Source organism: Asparagus officinalis, chromosome 6 (genome assembly GCF_001876935.1).
Source record: "Asparagus officinalis chromosome 6, Aspof.V1, whole genome shotgun sequence".
In the NCBI taxonomy this organism is placed as follows: domain Eukaryota; kingdom Viridiplantae; phylum Streptophyta; class Magnoliopsida; order Asparagales; family Asparagaceae; genus Asparagus; species Asparagus officinalis.
This window is the reverse complement of record NC_033799.1, coordinates 19,387,339-19,408,899: the sequence shown is the minus strand read 5'-3', so window position 1 is coordinate 19,408,899 and position 21,561 is coordinate 19,387,339. Positions and strand designations below refer to the sequence as shown.

Genomic DNA, 21,561 nt, shown 5'->3' with positions numbered 1-21,561 from the left:
CATTCAACAACTCAATCATCACAGGAAATATGACAGTGTTGAACGCCTCCTTAAGTGCCAATGCATTGGATAAATTATTTATATCCTCTTATGTACAAGCAAAATGGAAAAACTCCAGTACCTAAAAAAGAATTTTGTAGAATCTGATGTCAAATATTAAGCATCAAATGAAATCCTTGAAACCACAGCTAGTCGTAGTTATAAAAAGAGGAAGTATAGAGTACCCACAACAAGGAACATCAAAAACTCACCTCTGCAATCTCAGCATTGGATTAACATTTCTGTTTCAAGAAATATTCACTTCCACAACATCAGCTTTGTTGAAGCCACTAACTAAACTTTCTAAATAAGACCTGGCATTCTCGCTAAAGCATTGAACCTCCTTCATTTTAGGTATTTTTGTTAATAAACCTTTTTTACTTGTAAGTTACCTCTTTCTCCATTACCCAAGACATGACTACACTATGATAAGTTTTAATGAAGACTGCTACCTATATCAAAGCAGAGGCTAGATGTTTTGTCAGATTGTAAAAGAAAGCACACTAATAAGCATGACCTAAATAAACAATGTTCGATGGACTCATACAGAAACTGCTAATACTACATCATATGCAAATTTATTAGAAGAGGGGTACTATTGTTAGATATGCATATCAAATATAAATATCCCAACGGTTCACATAACATTTTAGGCACTACTTTAAACCTTTTGAGCTAACTAATGCTTTAAACCTTTTATCTAAATACCTGAAACATATTATGATTTGTAAGCAGACAAACAAGGATATCCAATCAACAACCACATTTTCTTCATGCTTTACTAGAAACATTTCTTTATCATTCGCTACAAAAATGATTGTATAATCTACATTTAACTATGAGACCATTATTCTTAAAAAAAACATAATGTAAGACTAAAATTGTGCACTGGTGTTGAATAAAAAAGCACTTATTAAATATGTATTCTTACAGGAGAATTTAATGAAAGTTACCTCGACCATTACACGGTAACAGATTAACCCATATTCACTAAAGAATGGGTGCAAATCCTTGACTTTCTGCAAATATCGGCCATCTAAAGGTGATAGAGCCATAATGCTAACAAATTCAAGATCAACAACCTCCTCTTCATGATGATGCTCCATCTAAAACATTAAAGTTCACACAGCCAAAACATATTCAACTAGTTGTCCAAATTTGAGGAAAATTAAAGAAAAAGGACCTCCAAAAAAATTAGATCATTACGGATCAAATTTAATCATCATTGAAGACTCATAAGCCTAATTATTGGATTGAATATAGCACACTATAAATTAAGGACTGCCAAAGGATCATCTCAATTTGTTTTAAAAAAATTAAGAACCTGAAATTCAAAATACAACAGTAGAAGCCCTATATTACAAATCCAGAAGAAGAAAAAAAAGTGACCTATAGCATATGATATTTATTATTTACTAAAAGTTTTATGCTCTATCACAAAATATTCCCTCACGTAAACTTATAAAAAATACTATCTTTATTCAAAAATCCAAAAGATGCCACTTTTGAGAAACATTTCAAGATTATAGTATATGAGATTTAAGAAAATTTAGCAATAAAATAATCACAAAAAAGCAAAAAACAAGCATGTAGTCAATAAAAGGCAAGGCTTGTGTTCGTGAAAATTCCCCAGCCAGGAAACCAAGAATGGAGATCTTTACCTTCGTAGTCGTGACTCCTTCTGAACTGCTCACCGAAACCCTAAGTGGTTTAAATCGCCGAGGTGGGGTGGGCTGAATCTGAAACCTTAGCTGGCCTGATCGTCTGCTGATCGAAGTCGAAGAGGGAGAGGAGGAAAAGGGCGGCAAGAAAGTGAATGGGGCTTGAGGGGGTGACAAGAGCTTTTCCATGGAGTTGCAGACGAGATCGAAACCCTAACCCTAGATTTAAAGGGGGAATTTGTTCGGGGTTTAGTGGAGCGGGAAAAAGGAGCCACTTTTTTTTAAGGAATCGGAGAGAGCGAGGAGCGAGCGCCTTGATTCATTTTATACACCTTTCCTGTGGAGGTTAGGTTCAGTTCATCAGATATTTTCTTTAAAAGGAAGGTAAATGATGGATAATCTAATAATACATATAGATTTTTGGTAAAACATTATTGTAGGTCCCTCATGTGCTAGCCAAGTATCTTTTCGGTCCTTTCGGATCATTAATATTTAGAAGTCGTTTGTAGGTCCCTCATGTGCTAGCCAAGTATCTTTTCGGTCCTTTCGGATCATTAATATTTAGAAGTCGTCAACCACAGTCATTAATATTATCAATGTCATCAATCTATGTTCTTTTTGCAAATTTCTGTAAAATATTGTTGAGGAGATCACATGGCTGCTACGTTAGCAAAAATTAGTTGCAAGTTTCATACAAACGTGTATGTTGAACTTGTGATTTCACTAATTTTTTTGCTGAACATGGCAGGGTCAGATCATTGTCACGTCAGCAAAATCTGATGACGAATGTAATGTTAAGAATCACCACTGTTAACTTTCATCAAATATTAAAGACGCTAACAGTATTTGGGTGGTAGTGGTACATTCCGTTATAAGTGAAAGAAACCCTACTTGTAGAAATAATCAGGTAGTTTTTTGTATGTCCGCTTGCTTACTGGAATACAAATAGCTCATTTTATTTTTCTTTTTTTTTCCTTTTTTTCTCTTTTTTTCATTTCTCAAAACTCTTCATACTTATCATAAAAATAGTTGCATGAGATCCCAAGCTATAGGCACTATTTCTGAGAAAAGAACATAATATTAAGGTGATGAAACTTAAGTTAATTCAAGTAGTAATGAGCAAAACTTGATATAACAGCTATCACAAAATTCAACAGAACAATAAACTTTTTACTGTGAATAGGTTTTTCCAAATATTTACTCAACGAGTTCGAAGCAAACTATACTCTTTTGAGGCACATTAGAGAAAGAACTAGAGTGATTTTTGTAAGTGACTTTTGTTTTTGCATATTTAGATGTTGATTTTGCATATTTTGATGTAATTAGAGAAGAAATTGTATTTTTTGGATCTGTATTCTCTTTACTTATGTGATAATTAAACACAGTCTAATTCTCTCAATCCTTACCACGTATCTCAATTCTTATAGGCGAGATCACGCCACATAAAATTTCCATCGGATATTTTGATAGTTGTTTTCAAGTGTACTAGTAGTTTCAAGACCATACAGATGTTAAAGATTGAGAGAGTAGAATAGGATAACAACTAACTGTATCTAAATATGTAAAAAACAAGAAATCTATATTGTGAACAAAAAGAGAATACTAAGGCAGAATCGTCCAACCAATACAAGTATACCACACACAGGTTTGTTGATATTTACAGATTTAAGTACCCAGATACTTTATTTCAAAAGGAAAGAACACATGAATATTGTTCAAATCGCATAAACAGGAATTACTATTGCAGCCTGCGGAAGGGGTAGCAACCAAAAATCAATATAAATATTAGTGTCGAGGTAAACAAACTTCAAGTATTTCAGATGAAAACAAACTATCAAGGAGACGATTGACAGTAGGGGGGATAAATCCAATAATCAAATCCCCCGACTTACAATATAACAGCCGAAGCATTTTTTGGATTTTCCTTTGATTTTTTCTTCAATTTTTCTTGGATCTGGATCAAGAAATTTTTTCCGATTCTGGATCTGGTTTTGAAAATAAAAATCGAAGAATTTTTTGGGTTTGGCGGCGGCGGTTTCAGTTTGAAACCCTAAGGGTTCATGGCGAAAATTAAGGAGGTGGTTACCTCAAACGAACCTCGCGTTCGTTCAATTTTAACCGAGCTTCGCGCTCAACGAACCTCGCGTTCGTTCTAAGGTGAACCTCGCGTTCAACTCAGGTGAGCGTCAAGCTCAATTTTAACGAACCTCGCGTTCGTTCTAAGGTGAACCTCGCGTTCAACTCAGGTGAGCGTCAAGCTCAATTTTAACGAACCTCGCGTTCGTTCTAAGGTGAACCTCGCGTTCAACTCAGGTGAGCGTCAAGCTCAATTTTAACGAACCTCGCGTTCGTTCTAAGGTGAACCTCGCGTTCAACTCAGGTGAGCGTCAAGCTCAATTTTAACGAACCTCGCGTTCGTTCTAAGGTGAACCTCGCGTTCAACTCAGGTGAGCGTCAAGCTCAATTTTAACGAACCTCGCGTTCGTTCTAAGGTGAACCTCGCGTTCAACTCAGGTGAGCGTCAAGCTCAATTTTAACGAACCTCGCGTTCGTTCTAAGGTGAACCTCGCGTTCAACTCAGGTGAGCGTCAAGCTCAATTTTAACGAACCTCGCGTTCGTTCTAAGGTGCTTTTATTAGAGGAATATGGTGATCTCACGATGAAGTAGACTATCGTGCCATGATTTATTGCTAAGGTTGATTATCAAGTTATGGCTCTCGCTGCTTGAGGGATTATGTTGATTAAATACCTTCATCAGGAGATATGTGTGTTTCTACCTCAGGCTATGGAAATACATCGTAATAATCAGGTTCTGGCGTATATTGCCAATGGTATAGACTAAGTCTCATGAGAACAGGAAGCATATAATGGTTGATTGTCACTTCATTATGAAATGATATTGAGCAAAATGTCACTTCACATGACAATTCAAATAGATAGGTAACAATTTCGCTAAAACATTACCTTTTTTTGGGGGGTTAGGGGGAGGAAGGGGAAGGGAATTTTTTGCTTAGATTTAACTAGCTAAAAATGACAGGTCTATATGCTCTTCCATCTTAAGAAGGAATGCTAGAATAATAGTTCGTAACTAGATCATCATTGAGACTTAATGTAATTATTCTATTTGTTTTCGAGTGAAAATACCCCTCTCTTGGACTGTCATCTTTCCCAACATATAGTCAAAATGCTGGGGGAGGGGGAATTAGATGTTCTATATAAAACCTTCAAAAACAATACAACATACAAGAAGACCTTTGATATTACATCATATAACCAACAAAAGTAGAAAAAAGAAAAATTATACAAAAGCAGTCATAATAAAGTCTATGTTGAATTTTTTTTCAACAATCACATAGGCTACTACAACAGCCCATGTTTTCAATTTTTTGTCAAAAATTGTGGGTCCCACTGAAGAAAATTTAAGACGTGGGTCCCACGAGCATAGTAAAATATTATTATTTTCTTAGTGCATAGTATTTTTCCTAAACTCTATAAATAGACCCCAAATCCTTAAGGAAAATTCATTCCAAAAACAACAATCAATATATACAGATATATATGTTGTAGAATAGCTAGTGCTCGTAGGAACAATGCCTAGACCGAGAAGGTCTTATAGATCGAGGAGATCTTTTCCTGATAGATCGAGAAGATCTTTGTCTTATAGATCGAGGAGATCTTTGCCTGATAGATCAAGCAGATCTTTACCTTATAGGTCGAGGAGATCTTGACAGTACTGGGTCGGTGCAAACCAAAGTACTGGACTGCTGCCCCTAAAAGCAATTTGACCTTGGGATACTTTTACCGGAGTAGGCCAAATAATGCTTTAAGCACAGCATTTTACAAACGCATAGCAGATAAGTTGGAAAATTTTAAATTACTGCACTTTAGTTTTCTATTCAGCTTTTGCTGTTATATATCTGTATTATTCCAAATTTAACAATAGACGCTAATAGTCTAAAGGGAAGTGCAGTGCACTGTCAGGACTTACTGTTTTTATTGGTTCTGCAAGCACCTCCCACACCTGGTCCAGGTCTTCATTTAGACAAGACTCATTTACCTACACGTGATGGAGAAGAAATAAAGAATTAAGAAAAGAAGAGAGTTACAAAGCAATGTAATTTCATGAGTCATGTCATTATTAAATATTTAATTTGGAATGAGACATATTGATGGCACTGTATCAAAAATGTACAATCAAAGTATTATTACTCTAAAATAATGAGCTTTAAACTTCAAACTAAATTGGGCAAGTTTCAGAATAAACTTGATTAAATATAGGGGTGGCAAATTATGACCCGAGCCATCAACCCGATCTGACCCGACCCGTTTATATTAGGTATGGGTCAAGTTATATGGGTCGAGTCATAAACGGGTCAACTTGAACTGACACATTTATTAGATGGGTAAATTAGGGTTGACCCGAACTGACCCGTTTAACCTAATACCGACCAATTTAATTCTAAATGGGTTGCAAACTCCAAATATGAAGATCATCTTCGTCATCTTCATCCTCCTCCTTCTTCTCTCTCTCCTCTTCCTTTGACCCCCAGTTTCCTGCTATGTCCATTGTCTCCGGCACGATCGGCCGCGTCTCAGCCCTCATCGATAGCGAGCCAGCATTTCAACGGTCGAGATCGGTCACGGTTCCGCTCGTATGAATGAGATTGGAGGAGGATAAGGGGAGATCAGAGAAGGGGAGGAAATGGGTGCCCGACGTGCTCTGCGACCTGGCAAGCTACAGGAAGCAGGAGAACATGTCGCTGTTGGGGAACTACTTCACCTCTATGGGGGAGAGCTACTGGGATCTGGTCGAGAGCGGAGCTCTGGATCTAAGGAGGAACTACGTTGCGGGGTTGAAGGGTCAGAGGTCAGCCTGGGAGTGCGCTGGTTTTTTTCTAAAGCCCAGGTTCTGTCCGGTTTTGACTTTTATGCCGTGCGAGGATCAGAGGGATTGGGGGGTTCGTCGGAGTGAGGCGACGACCAAAAAGGCGGGGACCGTGGTTTATAATACAGTGAATAAGTGGCAACCTAATCCTTAATTAGGATTGTTTATTAAAAGGATCAATCTCTTGTACAATCTATGTAGCAGTATTGCATAGTTAGACTTGTGATTGTCGAAAGAGTCAAAAGAATTTTATCTTGATCTATATAGCATGCATGATATAGAACTGAGATTTGATAAATGGGTCATTCGAGTTATATGGGTCGGGTCGGGTAACCTGTTTAATAAACGGGTCGGATCGTATTGACTCATTTGTTAAAATCGGGTCACACTTATACGGGTTGGGTCAACTATGACCCTACCCGACCCAACCCGACCCATTTGCTACCCCTAATTAAATGTTAACATTGGGATTGTCTTTATACGTCGGCAGCATATTGAGCAAAAAAGGAGCTTTGCCACTTTTAGATGTATCTTTCTTCGCATCAACTACTCGGACGTACAGACAGAATTTTTTCAAAAGAATCATGCCAGATATCATAGTTATGGATCCCAAATAATAGATCTAAAGGAAATTGAAAAGGATAGCAAAGACATAGTTCATATAATATTTTTGAGGGAAATGGTTAGTACAATTTTAGAAAAGAAATACTTTTATAGAAAAAACTTAAACATCCATAAAATCATATATATTATTAGATGGATGTACATCGCATAGAAATTATGTTGACAGCAAGATAAGAATTCATCTTGAAATGGATCCACATTTCTATGATCTTATAATTCACAGAATTTAGCATCTTGCATTAGTGATGAATTCAAATTAAACATATGCCCAACCCAAATAGTTAAAGCAATAACAGAACAAACAACATACATGAAGCAAAGAATGACGACAGTGGCACATTTACTACGAATAACACATCTAGCTTTATATCTATTTCTCTAGTGATAACCATCTCATGCATATTTTACTACTAACCTGAAGCTTCCGGATTCCTTGTAGTGCACTTTTGTATGCCAAGAGAGAATACCCAGATCCAATACCCAAATTCCCCAAAACAGTGGAATCGGTCAAATCCCTCTGTCAATGATTACACATGCAATAATTATAGTATCACTTTACCAGAATGAGACACTAAGATGTGTTTTTTGAACTGTGATATAACGCTGCACTTCACATTAGGTACTCCTCAATAACCATGAATAAAGATGAAAAAGTAAATGATACACACCTGCATACGAGAGATGGGCAATTTCGAGCTGAGAGCTAGTAGATAAAATAGCATTAGCCAAACACAAGTTGCCCTCACTATTCTCAAAATCAATGGGATTAACTTTATGAGGCATAGTTGAAGATCCAATCTCCCCAGCCTTGGTCATCTAGAAAGCAAAATTATCATAAAATCATTTAGTTCCAAATTGGAAGTTTGGGAGCTAAAATAGGTCCTAATATTTTAGGGGTATAGTGGTCAAGCATAAGAAAGTTACCTGCTTAAAATAACCTAACGAAATATAGCTCCATATGTCCCGATCAAAATCAGTCAGGATGTTATAAAACTGAACAACTACATTAAAAAGCTTTACGATATAGTCATGCGGCTCAATCTGTATATGGAGCAAGCAACAGGCTCAGATAGAGAGTATGCATGCAAGCCAAGTTCCATTCCATTCATAGGCCACATTGACGTAACCTTTCAGACAACACAAACTTAACAAAATTATTAGCTGGCGCTGCAATTCCGTTATTATTTATGCACTAACTGGTTGGTGTAGAATAGGCTAATTGATAAATGTACTGTAATTCCAAGATAGATGGATAACCTGCAAGTGTATCTACTTATTATCAAGCATGCACCTGATAGTATCTACTTACTATATGAGTCACCTTTTGTAAACTCTTGAAATGTGAAATGGCAAAAAAAAACCTACATTTCAGTCACCTGAGTCGATTGCAAAATTCATATTAAAGAAAATCTTGAGGATCTATTAGTTATACACTTTTACAGTTTGTATAGTTGCCTAAATCTTCACGAGGACTGTTTACTAGTAAACTAGTTCAAGCAGAGAATAATGAATACAACCAGCAGTGTCAAAAAAGTATAGGTAAATAAAGTACTCCTCCCATTAATGAAAGCTGTCCAAGTCATCCACAAAGAAAAAACCATATCAAAATCGTCTATGTACTACTTAATTACGCAAAAAAAATATCCATCAAGCTGAAATGAATTAGATAGGTTAAACCTTGCAAAGAGAAAAGTAGTAGAAGTAAATAAACATGCTTGTGTCACGTAAGGGTTGAAACCTAACCCTAGAGAGGTCACGAACTCAGCTACAACAGTTGGCCATTCAATATCAAGATATGCAACTTTATGTGCAGTATAGTTTCCAGCAGCTCCATCACACTTGCCCAATATTTGCACTTCTGTAAAGGTCTTCCCTACTTCACTTAGTCTGAAAGCAAAATTTTCCATCTCCTTTCCCAAAGTAGTGGGCGAAGCAGGCTACAAAAGGAGTTAGAAGATATCAGAACTAAACCACATAAACCTATTACAAAAGCAAACCATTTGTTCCTGTTGCATAACGATGAAAATTATCAATATGATATTTGTCACGTCCCGGTTCTAAAATGCAATAATTTGGAGCGTGACTCGGCCGACAATGTAACCATACGGTCACATTCACGCCTCTGGATCATCCTGTATACAGATATTTTGCTAAAAGAACTACTACATAGAGCATGTAACTAAGATAACAAGGAAAATAGATAGGTAAAGAAATCTCTAAAAAGACAAGTTCTCTTACATGTCCACAACTATTCAAAGTAGGAAAGGGAAAAAATACATCTTAGTCTGGAGTACCACAAATGATTACAAGAAAGCCTAAATAACTAAAGTTGAGAGAGTGAAGGAAGAGAAGGTGATCACTGCCGCTGGTCTTAATCTTTAAAGTTACTCTTGGTCCTGCGAAGAAAGAACAATTTTCGAGTCTGGGGCATGCAAACCCCAGGGGAGTCAGAAAACTCCAAGCAAGCATGTAAAATGAGGAAAATTGTGCATGTGTAAGTATAAGTGGTAGATATAAAAAAAGATAAATTCTTAATTTTTAGTGATAAAAGAAAATGTTAATCTTATAAACCAAAATAAGATGAAAACTCAATTAAAGATGACGAGGGAAATTGCTATTGTAAATATCAATCATGGTCTTTCTCAAGCACATATCTTATACCCTATACTAAAAAGAGTTAAGATTTAGAAACCCACAACACAAGATGAGTACGTCGAGGGAATAATCCAAACAAGGAAACCCTCGTATATACCATATATCTCAAATTGTAAATCTCTAAATATTAACTCCTAAAATTCTATATACAAACAATATAAATATACATCACCCATACTTCATCCAGGTCATACTGTGCATGCCAAATCTATCACAAAGCATATAAACACATTATTCTTATTTTACATGTTATTTGAATTAGAGACTATCACAAAGCATATAAACACATTATTCTTATTTTACATGTTATTTGAATTAGAGAAGAATATTTTCATGTATATAAATCGGTTCCCCGTAAACCGTCCCGGGAACACGGCTTCAAGTCAGGAATTGGCTCTTTGGCCCATGTATATATAACTCAAGATATCAGGAATGTGCATATACCCATTTATATACATGTTATATTCTCTGTCTAATTCCCCTTTAAAAACCCCATGTTTGTCGATTTAATTTTAAGTGACTGTGCATGAAATATTATGTACTAACCGCAGAGTTACCGTGGAACGACTTCTGTAAAACCATGGAAATAACCATGACCCAGAACATGTCCAATCAAGAGAGGTGCATCGTCTAGTCGATGCTATAATAGTAAATAGCCAAGGAAATCTCATATCGGGATATCGATATCGAGAGCATAGCCATGCTATGAAAGCATGCTTATAAATCATATTTTTAACAGGAGTCGTCTTCAGGCACAGTCTCTCCTATATTTGAGGACAACTACGTGATCAACAATAATTTTTTTTCATAAAGTCATGCAAGTCAAACACATAAATCAAATCATGATGTTTTAGGTGATTTCCATTTTAATACCAGACCAATCTTGCCTATGTGGGCACTTAATGGTGTAATATTTCGAAAACATGAAATTCTAAACATGATTTCATAGTAAGTATAAATCAGTAATATATGTGTCAGGTGGTCAAAGTCACTAGACCATGCTACAAAGTTTGAGAAAATGGTCTCAGTTTCAATCAATATTCCGTGTAATGGAGGTCATGAAAGGTTCCTCTAGTCTACATGGTTGCATCTCAGTTTTAGTTTGCTCTATATAAAGATGTAGGCAATGTGGCAATTACCAATAGACATGTTGCCATCTCTAGCATGTGTAGTTCTCCAAATATCCAAGCAATATAAATATAAACAGATTGGCTAAGTGGTTCCTAGCAACGTTCATACAGAAGCTAATAACTCAAGTTAATATAAAAATTCCAAAATTTCAAGCAAGAACTATATAGAAGAGCATGACAACCACGATTACTTCAAGAGCCTTTATTTGATGACAAAAGTATTTCCTTCTATAAGTTCTCATCATAAAGGTCATATCACAGCATATAAGTCATACACAATAATTTAATATTGTATCTAAACAAACTCATATGGTTCCACCAACACGAAGATACAAAAGATAGCATTATCATTCAAATTTCTCACTTGTACTTGTATTAAGATTAAATCCTCCATTTTATATCTTTGACTGATCTTTTTATTTTTCTAAACCGATTAGCTACCTAAACCTCACTTTCAACGTCCAACTAATCAAGGTTTAATAAATCGTCTCAGCTACCCCTTATACACTTATATTTGACAATAGCTTGTCCCCTTAAATGATTTTCCAGGTTCACCATCATTCATTCAAGTAATAATAATATCAAAAAGATTTTTAACAAGGAGCAAGACAAAATATGCTTGCCAAAATTCGAGAGAAACGCCGAATGCTAAACCCAAACAAGCTCATTCTCCTAGTACCCGATTCTCCTTTCTCTCCATCTGCGGAAATTTCCAAAATGGCTGCAACAATGTATCACCATTGAAAATAAATATAGATTTAGAGGGTAAATTTAAAAATGCACAGATTTGAGGGGTATAAATGCAAACACCCAGGAAAAATTGGAAATTTCTGGAAACCAACCAACCAAGCCCTAGAAGGAGGAAAAGGATAGATCTCCCCAAAGATGGCAAATCATCATCGTTTCTGCTCAAGTTGAGAAGAACCAAGAGCAATAGAATTATGAACCCCAAGGGGGAGAGATTTCATGTGCTCTGAAGAGGGTACAGAAGGATCTCTTGAGCCTCATCCATAGCAAAGTAGGGATTTGATAAGTGAAGATTAGGGCTTTGATCTGTGCACACAAACCGAGGTTCTCCTTGTAGAACTCGATTTTTTTTTTGTGTGCGGCGGAACAGAGATGGGAAGAAGAAGAAGAGGCTGACAGGGAATAGGTAGGGTTTGGGGGTATGTTAGTGAGGATAAGTGGAAATCATGGGGTTAGTTAGGTTTGTTAGTGAAGATTAGAGGAGACTAAGGGGTTTTGTTAGGTATGTTATCACCTAAACCAAAATCTCATGATTTTTCACCCGTGAATGGATGAACAAGGAAGTGAGAGGGAGTTGTGTATGGGCTTTACTAAGTTAACACTCTAATGGGCCCTTTGTGTCATTTGTTTTATTTTATTTTTTTTTCAAAATGCCACAAATGTGGGCCGTCATAAACGTTTGGAGTCTAGGAGCATAAAGGCTTGGGTTTTTTTTTTAGCTAACTGGGCCTTTGAATAAGGCTTATCCAAAAAAAAAAATGATTGTGGTCCTTCCTTATAAAACCTTGCATACCTAACCAAATTTACTAACTCGCATCCAAAAAATTGATTATTACAATATTTTAGCTGCTTTGAGTAGTCAACTTAGTATATGTCCACTTCTAATATTGGCCATGTCACGCCCCGGCCTGACGGGCCCATTGGTGCGGTACAAGCCATGGGACCCAACAAGTGTAACGAGTTGTTTGGCTCAATCTACTGCCAAAATCAACTAACCGATATTACACTTAAATAATTTAAGCCACTTAAATTCTCACTCATTTCCTGATGTTGGACTAAATAGGAGTGTCACAAACACCCTGTTGTACGCAGCGGAACCAAAGGCACACAAATACGAACGAGATTGGAATACTTATCAACAACCAAACAAGTAACACAAATGCAAACAACAGATTTTACGTGGTTCGGCAAATTTGCCTATGTCCACGAGAGCGGCACAATAATTTCTTATTAATAACAAGAAATTACAATTAGGAGAGAGGATCTCAAACTTGAGATCTCTCAAACAAATAGCAATTGATTTTATTCTAAAATCAATGCTCAAACACTCTATCTCTATTACAATAACTTCCCCAATTAGTATTCATCAACCCCTTCTCAACAGTAATTGAGAGCAGGGACAAAAGGGAATAAAAATCAAAAATTTCCCAAACTGTAGAGAGGACAGAAGCTCAAGAAATTGCCGCCGCCAATCTCTTCTTCTCTCTCTGCTCTCGCGCTCTCTAATTCGTGCACGAATAGGGTTTCCCTTTTATAGGGAAATCCTATGGCGGTCGATCTATGCGCTCCATCTATGCTCCAGCTGGCTCCAACCATGCACAGGTGAGGTTCACTATTTTGCAGGTGAGATCATGTGCGAGGACGACATCAACAGGTGAGATCCGCTACAGGCGAGTTCGGTCCACGCAGCAGGCGAGATCCGCTCGCCTCCCAAGCTCGACCTCGCCACACACTTCGCCTGCGATCTCGAACAGGCGACTTTCCTCACCTCCTCAACTTCGCCATCGACCTCTACAGGTGATGTTCCTCGCCTCCTCAACTTTGCCATCAAAGGCGAGCTTCGATCTCAAGTACGATATTCTACAAATATCCACCTCGGCGAACGTTTCCCTAAAACTGAGCTGACACCAACAAAAAAAAATGTCCCACTTGTTGCGTCGAGTACAAAGTGAAACAATTCACGACAATGGACTCAATCCATAATAAGTCAGGAACCAAATGAGAATGAGACCATTCTCCAAACGTCGATGTCTACTCACCAAATCGGCTGCATCATAAAGACTTGCCTATGTATCCTCTTGTCCAATGAATCAAGCCTTCACATAGTTCACCACATGGCCTTCAAAGGCCCTCAACAGCAAAGAATGTTTAACAATTCCAAACAATAACCAAATTTCACTCCAGTGACAACTTTGGTCAACATATTTGCCGGATTGTCCTTTGTGTGGATCTTCTCCAATCTGACATCTCCATCATCCAATACGTCTCGAACAAAATAGAATTTGACATTAATGTGCTTTGTGTGAGCATGATACGCCTGGTTCTTGGCTAAATAGACAGCTGACATGCTATCACAATGTACCCTAATGGTATCTTGTGCAATCTCCAGTTCATCCAATAACCCCTGCAACCACAAAGCCTCCTTCACAGCTTCAGTCAACGCCATATACTCTGCCTGCGTAGTGGAGAGAGCCATTGTAGACTGAAGTGTGCATCTCTAATACACCGGTGCTCCTGCTAGTGTAAATACATATCCAGTTATAGCCCGGCACTTATCAAGATCCCCCGCATAATCGGAATCCACATAACCAATATAATCCTGCCCATTCTTCCCATTCTTCTCGAATACTAAACCAACATCCACGGTACCTTTTATATACCGTAGAATCCACTTCACGGCCTTCCAATGACTCTTCCATGGGTCATGCATGTACCTAGATACCATGCTCACGGCCTGTGACAAATCTGGTCTTGTACACACAATCGCATACATCAAGCTACCCACTGCATTAGCATATGGAACTTTGGACATGTATTCATGGTCCTCAACTGAAACAGGTAACATCATAGCTGATAGCTTAAAGTGGGGAGCTAATGGAGTACTCACCGCCTTGACATTGCCATCATAACTGAATTTCTTCAGCATCTTCTGTAAGTAACTGCATGGAGTACTCACCGCCTTGACATTGCCATCATAACTGAATTTCTTCAGCATCTTCTGTAAGTAACTGCTCTGTGTCAACTTCAACCTCCCCTTCACCCTGTCTCTCTCAATCTCCATACCCAATATCTTCTTTGCTTCTCCAAGATCCTTCATCTCAAATTCGGATGACAGTTCCTTTTTCAACTTTCTAATAGCCTCAAATTCGGATGACAGTTCCTTTTTCAACTTTCTAATAGCTGAAGTATTCCAGGAAGTAATGAGCATATCGTCAACATATAACAACAAATAAATATACTCACCATTCAGTAGCTTGTGCATGTAAACACACAGGTCATATGGGCTTCTCGTGTATCCTCGGCCAATCATGAAGTCGTCGAATCTCTTGTACCATTGTCATGGCGATTGCTTTAATCCATAAAGAGACTTCTTCAGCTTGCATACTAATTCTTCCTTTCCTACAGCTTTGAACCCCATAGGTTGTGTCATGTAGATCTCCTCTTCTAAATCTTCATGTAGAAAGGCTGTCTTAACATCTATCTGCACCAAATCCAAATCCAGCTGTGCCACCAATGCCAATAGTATTCTTATAGACGAATGCTTTACAACAGGTGAGAATATCTCATTGTAATCTATGCCCTCAAGCTGGGCATACCATTTGGCAACCAATCTGGCTTTATACCAAATGTCCCCAATAGAAGATCCTTCTTTCTTCGTATATACCCACTTGCATCCAATAGCCTTCTTATCCTTTGGTGGCTTTGCAAGTTCCTAAGTGTCATTCTTATGAAGAGACTGCATCTCTTCCTCCATAGCTTCCCTCCACCTAATCGAATCAGAGCTTGACTTTGCTTCCCTAAATGTAGAAGGAACCAAATCATCAACGACTTCAGCTGATAAAGCATATGCAACCATGACATCATCATATCTAGCTGGCTGACGAATGTTTCTTCTTGGTCTATTAGCTACAATGGACTCCTGAACATGACCCTGTTCCTGAGTCCCAACATCTAGTGTATCCTCCACTTGCCCATCTGTCATATCATCTCCTCCTAGTGTCACCTCTGTAGGAGTCTCAATAGATACAGTACTATCTAAAGTCTGTAGAGTCACATCTTCCTCCACCTGCTGTGATACCCTACTATTCTGGCCTTCCCCCACCAGCTGAGGAATCTGAGACCTCATCATGTGAGCCTCATCAAAAGTGACATCTCTGCTAATGACCATCTTCTTGTCTTATGGATCCCACAACTTGAAGCCTTTAACTCCATCTCTAAATCCCACAAAGACTGCTTTCCTCGCCTTCGGATTCAATTTATCATCACTGACATTATAATAAGCAGGACACCTAAATATCCGAAGCGACTCATAGTCACTAGCTACCGAACCAGACTAACGCTACATGGGAGTCTTTCCATGTATCGCAGTGCATGACAACCTATTTACTAGATGGCTTGCATAAACCAACACCTCGGCCCAAAAAGATCTTGACAATCTACTCTGTATCATCATACATTGCACCTTCTCCAGTAAGGTACGGTTCAACCTTTCAGCCACCCTGTTTTGTTACGGTGTCTCACGAACTATGAAGTGTCGCCTAATGCCGTGATCCTGGCAAAACTGCAGAAATGGATCACTCTTGTACTCACCACCATTATCCAAACGGAGTACATTCACCTTTCTACCTGTCTACAGCTCTACTTTCTTCTTCCACTCCACAAATATATCCAGGACCTCATGTTTATGCTTCATGGGGTATACCCTTCCTCCTGGAATAATCATCAATAAAAGTGACAAAATAATTAGCCTCACCAAGAGATGTGTTCTTGGAAGGACCCCAAACATCAGTATGAACATAATCCAATGTACCTTGGGTATTGTGAATTGCGGTGCCGAATTTCACTTTAGTCTTCTTCCCAAGTATGCAATGTTCACACAGCTCCATCTTGCAGGTCTTTGCACCCTTCAATAGCCCCTGTTTCGCCAATACCTGCAGGGACTTATTACCAGAGTGTCCTAATCTCATATGACATAAGCTGGTAGTATCTTTCTCTGTGGTAATCAAAGCTGCCAGACCCTCTGTTATTGTCTTGCCCTTCAAGTAGTAAAGGTTGTTTTCCTTAACACCTCGCATCACCGCTATAGAACCCTTTGTGACCTTCAGAGTTACATTCTCAAAGATCACCCTATAGCGAGATGCCTCCAAAGTTCTAAGTGAAATGATATTCTTCGTCAATTGAGGAACGAATCTCACTTCCTTCAACTCCCTAGTCATCCCGTCATGCATTCTGATCTGGACTATACCAATACCACCGATAGGGCATACATGGTTATTACCCATGAGCACGACATCCCCTCTTTACAACTCCTCAAAGCTTGAGAACCAATCCCTCCTCGGACAAATATGGTATGTAGCACCTGAATCCAACATCCACTCCATAGAGTCAGCATAACAAACTGACGGTAATGCTGGGTATGAATAGCCCGAAGAATCTGAATTTGAATTATCGCTACTAGCTTTGACAATATTCACTTCTGAAGCCTGTACGGCTTTCCCCTTATTCTTCCCGGCTCTGTCCTTCAACTTTGGGAAGTCAATCTTCCAATGTCCCTCTTCTTTACAGAAGCGACATTGATTCCTACCAACACTCTTATAGCCACCTCCTTGCTTCGACTTGGAGTGATTAAATGGACGGCGGTTTGGACTACGACCTCTCACTGCCAATGCATCTCCCGATATCTTCTCGAAGGGTTCACTATCTCTCTTCCTCAACTCATAGTTCACCAATACTGAGGTCACCTCCTTTTAGCGGATAGTGGTTCTACCATTGATCATCGTAAGGAAAAATGTACCGAAATCATCCTCTGGCAATGAACATAGTAACAACATCGTCTTATCTTCATCCTCTACCATGATATCCACATTGGCCATATCTGAGTCTTATCTTCATCCTCTACCATGATATCCACATTGGCCATATCTGATAGCAATTTTGTGAAGTTATTGACATGTACTCTAATGGAAACTCCCCTCTTCATCTTGAATTGGTAAAACCTCTTCTTCAAGTTAAGCCGATTCTCAATGCTCTTCATAAGAAACTTCTCATTGAGTGTTTCCCACAACCGTTTCACCGACGTCTCATTCATCACATCATAGATCAAATCCGGCGTCAAACATGATCGAATAACCCCAAACGCTCTACAATTTATTTTCTTCCAAATCTTATCCTCCATGTCTTCAGGTTTCTCTTGTAACTCAAGAGTCTCCTCCAAATGTTGGGCGTCTAATGCATCCATCACTTGACACCTCCACAAACCAAAAATTATCTTGCCATCAAATTTTTGAGCATCAATTTTTGTATTATTAATGCTCAACCCTTGTATCGCCTTTGAAAGAGACGATCCTAATGTACTTGTTTCACCTATGTTGATAATCTAATCTCTTCAAACGAGAATCCAAGCCCTAGCTTTCTTCTCCAAATCGAACACAAAGTCAAACCGGAGCTCTAATACCACTTTTTGTGCGCAGCAAAACCAAAGGCACACAAATACAAACGAAATTGGAACGCTTATCAACAACCAAACAAGTAACACAAATGCAAGACAACATATTTTGCGTGGTTTGGCAAATCTGCCTACGTCCACGAGAGCGGCACAATAATTTCTTATTAATAACAATAAATTACAAATAAGAGAGATGATCTCAAACTTCAGATCTCTCAAACAAATAGCAATTGATTTTAATCTAAAATCAATGCTCAAACACTCTCTCTCTATTATAATAACTTCCCCAATTAATATTCACCAACCCCTTCTCAACAGTAAATGAGAACAGGGTTAAAAGGGAATAAAAATCAAAAAATTCCCAAACTGTAGAGAGAACGGAAGCTCAAGAAATTACCACCGCCAATCTCTTCTTCTCTCTCTACTCTCGCGCTCACTAATTCGCGCACAAATAAGGTTTCCCTTTTATAGGGAAACCCTAGGGCGGTCGGTCTATGTGCTCCAGTTACGCTCTAGCTGGCTCCAACACACAAGCAAAGTTCACTCCGCTGTAGGCGAGATCATGGGTGAGGGTGACATCAACAGGTGAGATCCGCTATAGGCGAGTTCGATCCACGTAGCAGGCGAGATCCGCTCACCTCCCAAGCTCAACCACGCCACACACTTCGCCTGCGATCTCGAAGAGGCGACTTTCCTCACCTCCTCAACACGCCATCGACCTCTGCAGGCGATCTTCCTCGCCTCCTCAACTTCGCCATCGAAGGCGAGCTTCGATCTCATGTACGATCTTCTACACACCCCACCTTAAATAAGCGACATCCTCATCATGACATGACAATTGGCACATCCCGGTATCACTAGGTTATGTGGACTCTAGAGGTGGCTCCCACCATACTCACGCAATATAGCACTTAGCCCCACATAGCGCTTAGCTCCACACTTTCGACTCGCAACTGCTATGATACAATTTGTCACGCCCCGGGCCACCGGGCCCATTGGTGTAGTACAAGCCGTAGGACCCACCAAGTGTAACACGTTTGGCTCAACCCACTGCCAAAATCAACTAGCCGTGTTACACTTGAGTCTTGGGCATACCTATTTAAGCAACTTAACTTCTCACTCATTTTCTGATGTAGGACTAAATAAGAAACAAAGACATGATTATATTATTTTTAACCTTCAGATTGAAAAGGTTCTATTCAATTCATTTCATAGAATCAAGCTAAAAACTCATGAAGAAAGGAATATAGAACATGTCCTGCAAACATATATGAACGAAGATAGATAGTATAATCTTTATCAAACCAGTAATTATACATGATGTATTAGCCCCATGTAGAAAACTCCTAAGTTTTAGCATGTAATCATTATTTAATTATTTCTATATAAGCCCCCTTCCCCCTAAAAAAAGCTTACTTTTGTATAAAAAATTTCACCGAAATGACCAGCCAGAAATCTTTGAGTTATTTCCCCCAAAAAATCCACCACCAGGACATTAGGTAAAAATTCTTAGTGGAATATTACCCTATACACCTTGGATTAAGTTTAACTTTTTAAACCCAAGAGTACTTTGTTTTTCTTTAAGTACTCCCACTTCTCTAATCCTTCTCTAAACGTTCTCTTGTCAGTTGCATCCATTCTCCATTTGGGATAAATTTCATTAAGAATTTAGGATTGCTAAATAAATTACTTCGTGGAAATGAAAAAGAATTTTTCTTTTTCCTTGAAACATTCTCTGCATTTTCTTAGTCTAATAGCTTCTAATTCTTTTTTTTTAAATCAATATATACAATAAACTATGTCCTTCTATGTGTAAACACAAGTTTTTGTAGATAATATTTAATCAACAAAAAGTTGGTATTCCGCTATAACAAGAGTTGCCTCTCATCTAGAACTGAAAATATCTGTCCATGAGTGTGAGACAACATGGAGATATGAGCATTTTCCTTCGCTAGTTTGCATATTTCATTCAACAAATCAATCATCACAGGAAATATGATAGTGTTGAATGCCTCTTTCAGTGCCAATGCATGGGCTAAATTATTTATATCCTCTGATGTACAAGCAAAATGGAAAAACTCCAGTACCTAAAAAAGAATTTTGTAGAATCTGATGTCAAATATTAAGCATCAAATAAAATCTTTGAAACCATAGTTAGTCGTAGTTATAAAAAGGGGAAGCATAGAGTACCCACAACAAGGAACATCAAAAACTCACCTCAACAATTATAGCATTGGATTGACATTTCTGTTTCAAGAAGTATTCCACTGCTTTAACATCGTGGTTAGTTACTTTTTCAATCATTTTCACTTCCAGAGCATCAGCTTTGCTGAAGCCACTAACTATACTTTCTAAATAAGACCTGGCATTCTCGTTAAAGCTTTGAACCTCCTTGATTTTAGGTATTTCTGATAATTTTGGCAACCATTTTACATAAAAAAATCGCTTCAGAGAAGCATTTTGCACTAAGTAGCCAACATGAAAATAACTACAGTAGCCAGCTTTGTCAGATCATGATGGGTAATGGATAAAGAGGTAAACCTTTTTTCCATTACCCAAGACATGACTACACTATGACAAGTTTTAATGAATACTGCTACCTATATCAAAGTAGAGGCTGGACGTTTTGTCAGATTGTAAAAGAAAGCACACTAATAAGCATGACCTAAATAAACAATGTTCGATGGACTCATACAGAAACAGCTAATACTACATCATATACAAATTTATTAAAAGAGGGTGTTAGACCCTAGAGGGGGGTGATTAGGGTCTTATGCTAATATAATCCGATTAAAACCAATTAAATTTAATTAACAAGTTATCCTAGCAAGTATGAAATACAATAATATATGTGAGCTAGGATAAGCAATATGAACAATAAGATATATCCTATATGATGAAAATGTATGCAAGGATATATAAACTAACACAAGGGTGATCTAATCAAACTACAAATGTGATAGGGCAAAATGAACAACAAGCAATACACAGTGGCGATGTAAGATATGAACATGAAAACAAGTGCGCCAATGCAATCACAAACAAAGGATATGTTTACGAGGTTCGGTCCCTATGACCTACGTCCCCGCTCCTCACCTCGAGGAGATACCCCACTATCACAACCCGGTTTGGAAGCCGGAACTTCTACACACTCGGTTTACAAGTTCACCGAAAACTCTCACACAACAAACACTATGCAAACACACTCTACACCCTCACAAGTGTTGGACCTAGCCGTGTCTCCCTCAAATGCTCAGTTACAACCTCTCCCTAGGTTCGTCAACCGACACCACTCCTCTTGGGACGATCCCCGACTCTCACCACACACTCCTCACTCGGTGTACAAGTGTATTACAAAGTGATTCTCACAATAAG

At 38.3% G+C, this 21,561-nt stretch overlaps 1 pseudogene; it reads right to left on the bottom strand.

The window, feature by feature from the left end:
- LOC109845847 overlaps window positions 1-21,561 on the bottom strand; it is a 74,774-nt pseudogene that overhangs the window by 48,108 nt on the left and 5,105 nt on the right.